This window comes from Dromiciops gliroides, chromosome 2, assembly GCF_019393635.1.
Source record: "Dromiciops gliroides isolate mDroGli1 chromosome 2, mDroGli1.pri, whole genome shotgun sequence".
Classification (NCBI taxonomy): domain Eukaryota; kingdom Metazoa; phylum Chordata; class Mammalia; order Microbiotheria; family Microbiotheriidae; genus Dromiciops; species Dromiciops gliroides.
The window spans coordinates 684,543,715-684,552,720 of record NC_057862.1 but is presented as its reverse complement, the minus strand read 5'-3'; the positions used below and the strand labels follow the sequence as shown (position 1 = coordinate 684,552,720).

The following is a 9,006-nucleotide window of genomic DNA, read 5'->3' as shown; positions in this document are numbered from 1 at the left end:
ATGGCCAAGGATCACGGTAATGCTAGCCAAATTATATTATATAAATTTGATAAAATGTCATTGCACTATGGACAAATAAGGCAGATCACAGAATCATAGATGTGAGACTTGGAAGAAATGTCATTGTTCATGTACCCCATCAAAGGAATTCCCCGGTATTACATATTGAAAAAGTGGCCATCCATCCTCGGCTTAGAGACCTCCAAAGAGGAAGAGACATCGACCTTGTGAGCACAAAAAGCACAGTAAATTTCAAAGCACAGGGACAAGAGATGGAGTGTCATATCACAGCAACAGCAAAATGGGCTGATCTAGTTGCATCACAGAGGTGTAGATGGGGGGTGGAGTGCTTGTTGTGGAGTGGAGCTTGAGAATGGGTTGTGTTGTGAATAGTTTTAAATTCGAAACATAGTTTTTATCTAATCTTGTCGATAATAGAAAACCATTCAACATTGTTTTGGAAGAAAATGACAAGGTCAGAGAAATAGCTTTGCAGCTGTGTAGAAGATGGATTGGAGTGAGAATACACTTGAAACAGGGAGTTAGAAGTTTATTTTAATAGGCTAGGTAACAGAGGAGGGCCTGCAATAAGATTGTGGCTGAGTAAATAAAGAGGATGTGATGAACACAAAAGCTGTAAGGATAATAAAGATGATTTGGCAAGGTGACTTTGCCAGGGAAAGTTGATGAGCGTGTGTCAGATAATTCTTTATAATAATGATTTGAGAAGCCATGTGACTTAATTGATAGAAAAGTCGCCACTTCATAGGAAGATTGGGCTCAAGCCCTCCCTGCCACATACTGGCTGTCACTCAATTTCTCAGTGCTCTACATAGGTCTTTGAATATAGCATTTATTAGCCACAAAATTAATAATAATAATAATAATTACAATTTATATAGCACTTTATTTTATCTCAGTTTATCCTCACAGCACTATCATTATGCCCATTTTATTGAGGAGGAAACAGACCAACAGATGTAAAGCAAACCTCTATCATGCAGCTTGTGTCTTAAGTTGGATTTAAAATTGTCTCTCTCTTTACAGTTACTAGGTATTGTTTTCTTGCTTTTGCTTACCTCACTTTTCATCAGTTCATGTTGATCTTCCCATGTTTCTCTGTACTCATCACAATAATTTCTTATATCACAAGTGTTATTCAATTACATTCTTGTAGCATAAGTTGTTCCTCCAATCCCAATATATGAGAATCTGACTTAAAAAAAAATTTGTAAATAAAGAAATGCTATTTTAAATATTTGTTTTTGTAAGAGGAATTTCTTCTTATGGCGACTTTTTTGTTCTTTAAGTCTTAGAATACAATCTTTATGTCAAATGTTATGGGTATTTTATTAATTTCATATCCTAATTCAAAATTACTTTCCAAAATGATTATATTGATTTATAGCTTCTCCAACCATGAATCAATATGTCTATATTCCCACTTCTTAATGTACATTAAGCTGAATCAGTATAGCTATATAATCTCTCATGTCTTTTCCAACTCGATCCCGTGATTCTCTATAGTTTATATTAAAATTGGGTACAGATATCTCTAATAATTTCTGCATCAGTAATGAATCATTTCCTGTCGGTTGAAATATAAGCCAATTCATTTTCCCTATGACTTGATTTGATGTTCTGCATATCCAACAACTAACAATATTTTTTTCCGAATCATGTTTTCCATTTTCCCCACATTCACCTTTCACTGAAAGTATCAAAATAAATGTTGATTTAATTGGACAATCTTAAGGAGTCTATAATATAAGTTTTCTCCAATTCATCAACTACTGTAGATATTGTAGTATGTGCTGCAATTCCTTTGTTAGTCCTTTTCAATATAAATACTGTTGATTATTACCAAATATCCATGAAATTATATTTCTTGTTATCTTTGGCTAAATGATTAAACTGTCTTTGACCTAGGTTGGTCCACTGAAAGCAACCTCAGTCTGTTTCTGGTATCTCACAAGAAGCCTTTCTTTCATAGTAGAATCTCCCAGAGTATGACATCTTTTCTCATAACCTCTTGAACAAAGGGTCAACTCCATCTGAGCAGGGATTTTTAGAACAATGATTATGAGATGTACAAAATGTACCTATATACAGATTTGAATCACATGTACTCCATTTGCTAGTAGATATCTAGATAAAGGAGCCTTCCACTAGGGAATAAGAAAGTGACCGTGTCATGGAAATATTCCTTTAAAAAAGAAATACTGCATATATAGGACAACCAGTTGTGTGTGGGCCCTGTTCTTAATACAGACATCAATGGAATAGTTTCATACATTTCCATTATGGATCAGGGTACATCAGAAGGAACAAGGAATTTGAAATGTTTTCCAAGGTTCAATCAATCAGTCAATACATATTTATTAAGCATTTAAAGTGCTCACTATGCATCACACATTGTGTTGAGGGTTGGTTATACAAAAAATAAATAAAAATGCACATCTGCTTTGAAGGAGCTCATAGTAAAATGGTGGGAGAGGACAAGGTGGAGAACCTGGAAATAATTATGTACAACATGCTACATACAATAAAATCTTAGAGGCAAGGCTTCAAGATTAAGAAAAACTGGCAAAGACTTCTTGAAGAAGACAGAACTTTTTGCTGAAACTTAGGGAGACGAGGAAACAGAAATAAGGAGGTAGACAACCTTTGGAAGTATAGATGCCAAACAATCACTTGTTGAGACACATTTTTTTTTAAAGACTAGGTAGGTCTAGATAGTCAATGAAATTTCTTGACAGAGCTTTTGTAGCTCTGTGATTCAAAGAGAAAGAAAGATTTCTGATAAGCTTTGATGACCCAATTGAGGTTGTGGGCCTTGCATTTAAAATTGTACAGTCAGCAATTACATACTTTATGAAACAGATTACAGAATTCGTGGTCTACACATTCTTCTCCATGTTTGTCCTCATGTGACATTCACCACAGAAATGTGTGCAGATGAATTAATATGATTAATTTAATTTCTTATTTTTAAATCGTCTTCCTCTCTCATCTTTTTTCTTATCTGTTTGGCTAGAATGGACAGATGGAGAATGACAGTTGCTAAGGATGGATTTGTGAAGGAGGTGAGAATCCTCACCCAACCCACCTAGTTTGGGATGGCTTTCTGCCTGAGGTGGGATTGAGGTAAGGTAAATGAAATCAGGAAGAAGCCTGGGTAGATGTAGGAGCCTCTCATGACAGTACATTTGTATTGTGAATCAAGATAGGGATACATGAGTGGGAAAATGGGGTGTATTTTATAATTTTAAAGAGTTTTTGAGTTCAAAGATCATCTAGTCTACTTGGCATATTAGGAAGGATCTTCCATTTGGAGTCATATGAACTCTTTCTTTCATTCTTTCTTTTCTTTCTTCCATTTCTATGTAATATATACTTACATATTATATTTTCCTTAATGTTTGATGTATGTTTGATATATGCTTATATTTCACTGTATTCATTCTTCTTCTTTTCTAATGTTGTTCCTCACCATCTATGGAACCTTTGCTAAGTGACTTCATCTCTCTGGGCCTCTGACTGCTCACATAGAAAATGAAAGGTTTGAACTCAATCCAAAAATCCTTCCTATCATTTAAATATATAATCCTCTGTGTGTGTGTGTGTGTGTGTGTGTGTGTGTGTGTGTGTGTGTTTGTATGGGGCGGGGGGATTATAGTCTCATCCTCTTTAAAAAGAGGGGATGAGGAGCAACTAGGTGGTGCAATAGATAAAGTACGGGCCCTGGATTCAGGAGGACCTGAATTCAAATCTGTCTTCAGACACTTAACATGAATTGCATGACCCTGGGCAAGTCACTTAACCCCCATTGCCCCCCCCAAAATAAAAGAGGGGATCATTTTAAAACAGTCATTTGAGCTCATCTAGTTCAGCCCTCTCACTTTAAATGTGAACAAACTGAGGTCCAAAAGAGTAAGTTACTGATTCAAGGTCACAGTGGTCAAAAGTATGAGGTGAGCTTGGAACATAGGTTCTCGAACTTCTGAGCCAGTACTCTTTGCACTGTATTCAACTGCCTCATTGGGTATTGTACTGGATGGTCTCTTTGGGCCCTTCCATGTCTAAATGCTCTTTCCTATGATCCTGGTCATTTCTCCCTTTCTAATTATGGCAGACATGGGTGAGGGTGTCTAGAGTGTGACTGGGAGCACTGTGGAATATAAAACAGAGAACTCTAGCATCTTCTCTGAAATGCTTAACTGCCAGGTGCCTCTCTGACTCTGTCTGTCTGCACGCAGGAGAGCATTCAATCTGGCCTATTAGGAAAAATGTCCCAATTAATTTCTTTAAAAGATGAATATGGGAAACATGGTTATGGAGTTCCATTTCAGTTCATTCTCTGCAAGAGCAATCAACTTTAAAGGCTCATAATTTCTTTTAATTGGATATTTTATTACTAGGCAAGGGGACAAAGAGCAAAACTAATTTTCTTTGCCTTTTGTTTAGCCTACTCTCTATGTAAGAAAGGGCTTTTGGTATTAGTCTGAGTGAATGCAGATGTCTCATTTTCCCATGCCTTGCTTTCCCTTCTTGAGAAACAGGGAATTGTGTATATCAACAGTGTTGTTATTTTAAATTTTCCACAAAGAAAATATTTCTGGCAAAGGTCCCCTAGGATTTTAGTCACTTGATTTTTGCAATTAAACAAATTTAATTTTGACCTTTGGGGTTTTAGTATGAAGCTATAAGGGGAAGCACAAGTTTTGTAGTCAGACAATAAGGGTTTCACGATTGTGAACTATGACTATTGATATTAGCTTGAAAAGTTATTTCAACTCACCAAGTTTCAGTTTCCCCATTAAAAACTTGAGGATGCCAGTTATAACAGAGTCAAAGGTTTGCTACTGGTAGGGATTTCTTTTGACAGAGAAAGAAACTGAGGCCCAGGGACATTAAATAATTTGTCCAATAACAGATATGGATTTAGCAACACTATTGATTTAGATACAACTTTGTAAATGCAAAATATACACATGGGTTCACATGCACATGTGTATAAATATGTGCATGTGTATACTTATGTGTATACTGCACATGAAAGTGCACATAATAGGATTCTTCTTTCACAATATGACCTACAGAAATACATTTAATGTGATTTTACATATATAACTGATATCAGATTACTTTCTCTCTTGGGAGGGGGGAGGTAAGGGAGGGAGGGAGAAAAATTTGTAACTAAAAATCTTATGAAGACAAATGTTGAAAATTATCCAGTTACATGGTTACATGTAACTGGAAAATAATAAAATATTTTTATGTTAAAAAAGAAACTGCATATAAAATCACAGACATACAAAACCATCTCTAGCCACATACATGTTCTGCAGCATACCTATGCATATACATATATGTATATATGCATGCATGCATATATGCTATACACATATGAAAATATGTATGCTCACATACATATAAAAGAGCTTTGTGTTATGACTAGTGGGCCACAATCAGAATTACACAGGACTTTAGCAGTTTCAACATTAAAGGATCAGGGGTCATATTCCAGAGGGCAAAGGAGTTAGGACTGCAACCAAGAATCACCTACTCAGCACAACTGAGAGCTAAACTGTTTATATCCCTATATGGGAAGATTATACTCATAATTCTTAAAACTTGTGCCACTAATAATACAGCTAAAAGGGATGTACTTGGACATAGGATGAAGGTATAAGGTGAAGTTGAGGGAATGGCATAAAAAGAATTAAGGGATGAGAAATAGGAGTACACTGGATGCAGAAGGAAGGGAGAGATATAAAGGAGTAACTTATTTCACATGAAGAGGTACAAAAAAACCCAATTACAGTGGAGAGGAATATGGAAGGATGGGTGATGGATATCACTTGAAACTTACTATCATCAGTATTGGCTTACAATGCAGTAATATACACAATCAGTCAAATGTAGAAATCTATCTTATCTGACAGGAAAGTAGGAAGGAAGGAGATTAAGTAAAGGGGGAGGGGGCTGACAGAAGAGAGAACAGACTGGGGGAGGTAATAGAGAAATGTAAAATACTGTCAAGGAAGAAAAGGGTGAAAGGAGAGAGAAGATGAACAGGAGAAAAATAGGATAGAGGGAAATAGTAAGTAATCATAAATTTAAATATGAATGGGATGAATTCTCCCATAAAACAGAAGTGGATAGCAGGGTGGATCAAAATCCAGAATTGTAAAATACATTATTTACAAGAAATACACTTGAATCAGAGAGATAAAAACAGAGTAAAGGTAATGGGCTAGAATAGAATCTATTATATTTCAGCAGCCCCGATCTCAGAAAAAGACAAGCAAAACAAAACAAAACAAAAAATAGATCTAAATAAAATGCACAATGAAGAAAAGTACAATCTTGCTAAAAGGTACAATTGTTGTTATTGTTTGTCTTATCATGCATGAAGATGACCATGACATCAGGATGATATCATGACTTGCACTAAATTGTATTTAAGAGAGGGAGGGTTATATAAGGTCATCAACCTCACATCTGGGTCCAGTGTCAAGATATACATCAGGACAACTGGAGATGGCCTCAAATGTTTTTTATAGCCACTGGTGTTAAATGACTTGCCCAGGATAACACAGCTAATAAGTGTCTGAAGTGAGATTTAAACTCAGGTTCTTTTGAATCCAGGGTCACTGAACTATCCACTGTGCCACCTAGCTGTCATAAGTGGTAACATAGGAAATGAAGTAATACCAATAGTAGGGGCATCTAGGTGGTGCAGTGGATAAAGCATCGGCCCTGGATTCAAGAGGACCTGAGTTCAAATCTGGCCTCAGACACTTGACACTTACTAGCTGTGTGACCCTGGGCAAGTCACTTAACCCCAATTGCCTCACCAAAAACAAACAAAGAAAAGTACCAGTCACCCAGCTAAACACTATTGACACACCAGTAAATAGATTGTTTCCTTGACATCAAGGTGCTTATATGTACAAGGAAATAATACCCAGAGTAGAGAGTTTTAGACAGACCAGCCATCTAGTCCAACTCTCCTCATTTTCTAAATGACGAAACTAAAGTCTACAGATCTGAAGTGGTTTGGGCAAGGGGACAAAGCTCCCTGATGTCTAAGGAACCCAGGTATCCTGAATCCATACCAATCAAGCTGACAAATGTGGAGAATGGGTATCGTACTTGCTGGGTTATGTTCTTCAGAGTATCAGATACTAACACATGCTGGGGACAGTGAAAGTATGCTCTCTTAAGATCCTAGACACATTAACATTCTTATGCTCAAAGCCATGGTATTAGCTGATTGTGAACATATTTTTTTATTTCTATCAGCTCTTGTCAAGCATGTTCCCATCTATCTATCTATCTATCTATCTATCTATCTATCTATCTATCTATCTATCTATCTATCTGTCTGTCTGTCTGTCTGTCTGTCTGTCTGTCTGTCTGTCTGTCTAGCTAGCTATGTGTGCATATGGATGGATGGATGGATGGTTTTCGTGTGTTTGTGTATGTTTGTATGTATGTGTATATGTATCTGTAGACATATGTACACACATATGCACACACACTTATATGCACACACACTTTATGTTGTTGTTGTTTTTTCCTACATGGTCAATTCCAGGATTATAAGTGACATCTCCCATGGGAGGGAATGAAGGAGTGGGAGAGAAAGAGGGAGAGAGAGAGAGAGAGAGAGAGAGGAAAAAAATATTAAAAAGCAAACCATAGGGGGCAGCTAGGTAGTGCAGTGGATAGAGCACCAGCCCTGGATTCAGGAGGACCTAAGTTCAAATCCGAACTCAGACACTTGACACTTACTAGCTGTGTGACCCTGGGCAAGTTACTTAACCCCAACTGCCTCACCAAAAAATTAAAAAAAAAAAAAGCAAGCCATGGGCTCACCAGGGACTGGCAGGCCAGCAGAGGCCAGAGGTGGAATTGGAGCCAGAGCCGGATCCCAATCCCGATCCTGATAAGGCTGCAAGGCTGCCTGCCTCCCATCGCCATGGATGTGCGGTACAAGGAGAAAGAGCTTCAGGTGTTGTCCAGGAAGCTGGAGGAGAAGGCAGCGGAGATCTGGATGTGGGTCCCCAAGAAGGGCAGCGTGGTGAAATGGAGGCTCTTGAAGCTGGTGGTGAATTTCCTCTTTTCTTTCAGCACAGATGAAGCAGAGCCCATTGGATCCCTGCTTCTGGAACATTGCCAGATGACCAAAGAAGAGCCAAGTGGCTTCTCTATCAGTTTCATTGAAGAACCTACAGGAAACACTACTTTGAGTGCAACAGGGTGGAGCAGTGGCAGGAGTGGATTGATGCCTTGAGGAAAGCAAGCTCTGAGTTCATGCGGAGCAGCCTCATATTTTTTATAGGAACAAGATCCAGAAGATGACAGGAAAGGACCCCCTGGAGCAGCACTGCATCTCTGAAGAGGCCAGGTTACAGCTTACCACTCAGCAGGCATGAGCATCTCTCCTAAGGATGAAGTCCACCTTCGTCCAGTCCCTGTCTACCAGTGTTCACACCAATGACTATTGGGGGTGGGGGAAGTAGAATAGGAAAAGATTTACAGACCATGGGCCTCCCACAGGAGAAGGCTTCACCCTGGGACTGGCCTGCCTGAATTGCTTCAACAAAGTCTGGGCCCAGAAGGAAGAAGGGGATGAAATGGAGGTTTTCTAATCTGATTGAAAAAAAAAAAGGAAGCAAGGACTAGAGTCAGGGCACCTCCAAACATCATTTACTAGAGCCAGGAAAGGCAGAGTGCTCCCCAAGGTTGAGGGCTGTAGTAGGGGTCTCAAAGAGACAGGGCTGAACAGCAATCTTCTTGAATAGATGCCTTCTTTCTTCTGCAAGTGAGTACAAAGTCAATGTGGAAGGGGGAAGGAAGCCATTAATGAACTTGGTGCTGCTTGGGGATCTGTCCTTCCAGCCCTTCCCAGGATAAGCCCTCTTATCACCTGATCTTAGGAGCTGTGAGACTCAGTTGTGTGGCCTTGGAAAGGTCATTTCCTTATCTGTAAAA

At 38.4% G+C, this 9,006-nt stretch overlaps 1 pseudogene; it reads left to right on the top strand.

Annotated features, from left to right (window-relative positions):
* Nucleotides 1-7,990: 7,990 nt before the first annotated feature.
* Nucleotides 7,991-8,447, top strand: LOC122739635 (annotated as a pseudogene).
* Nucleotides 8,448-9,006: the final 559 nt, after the last annotated feature.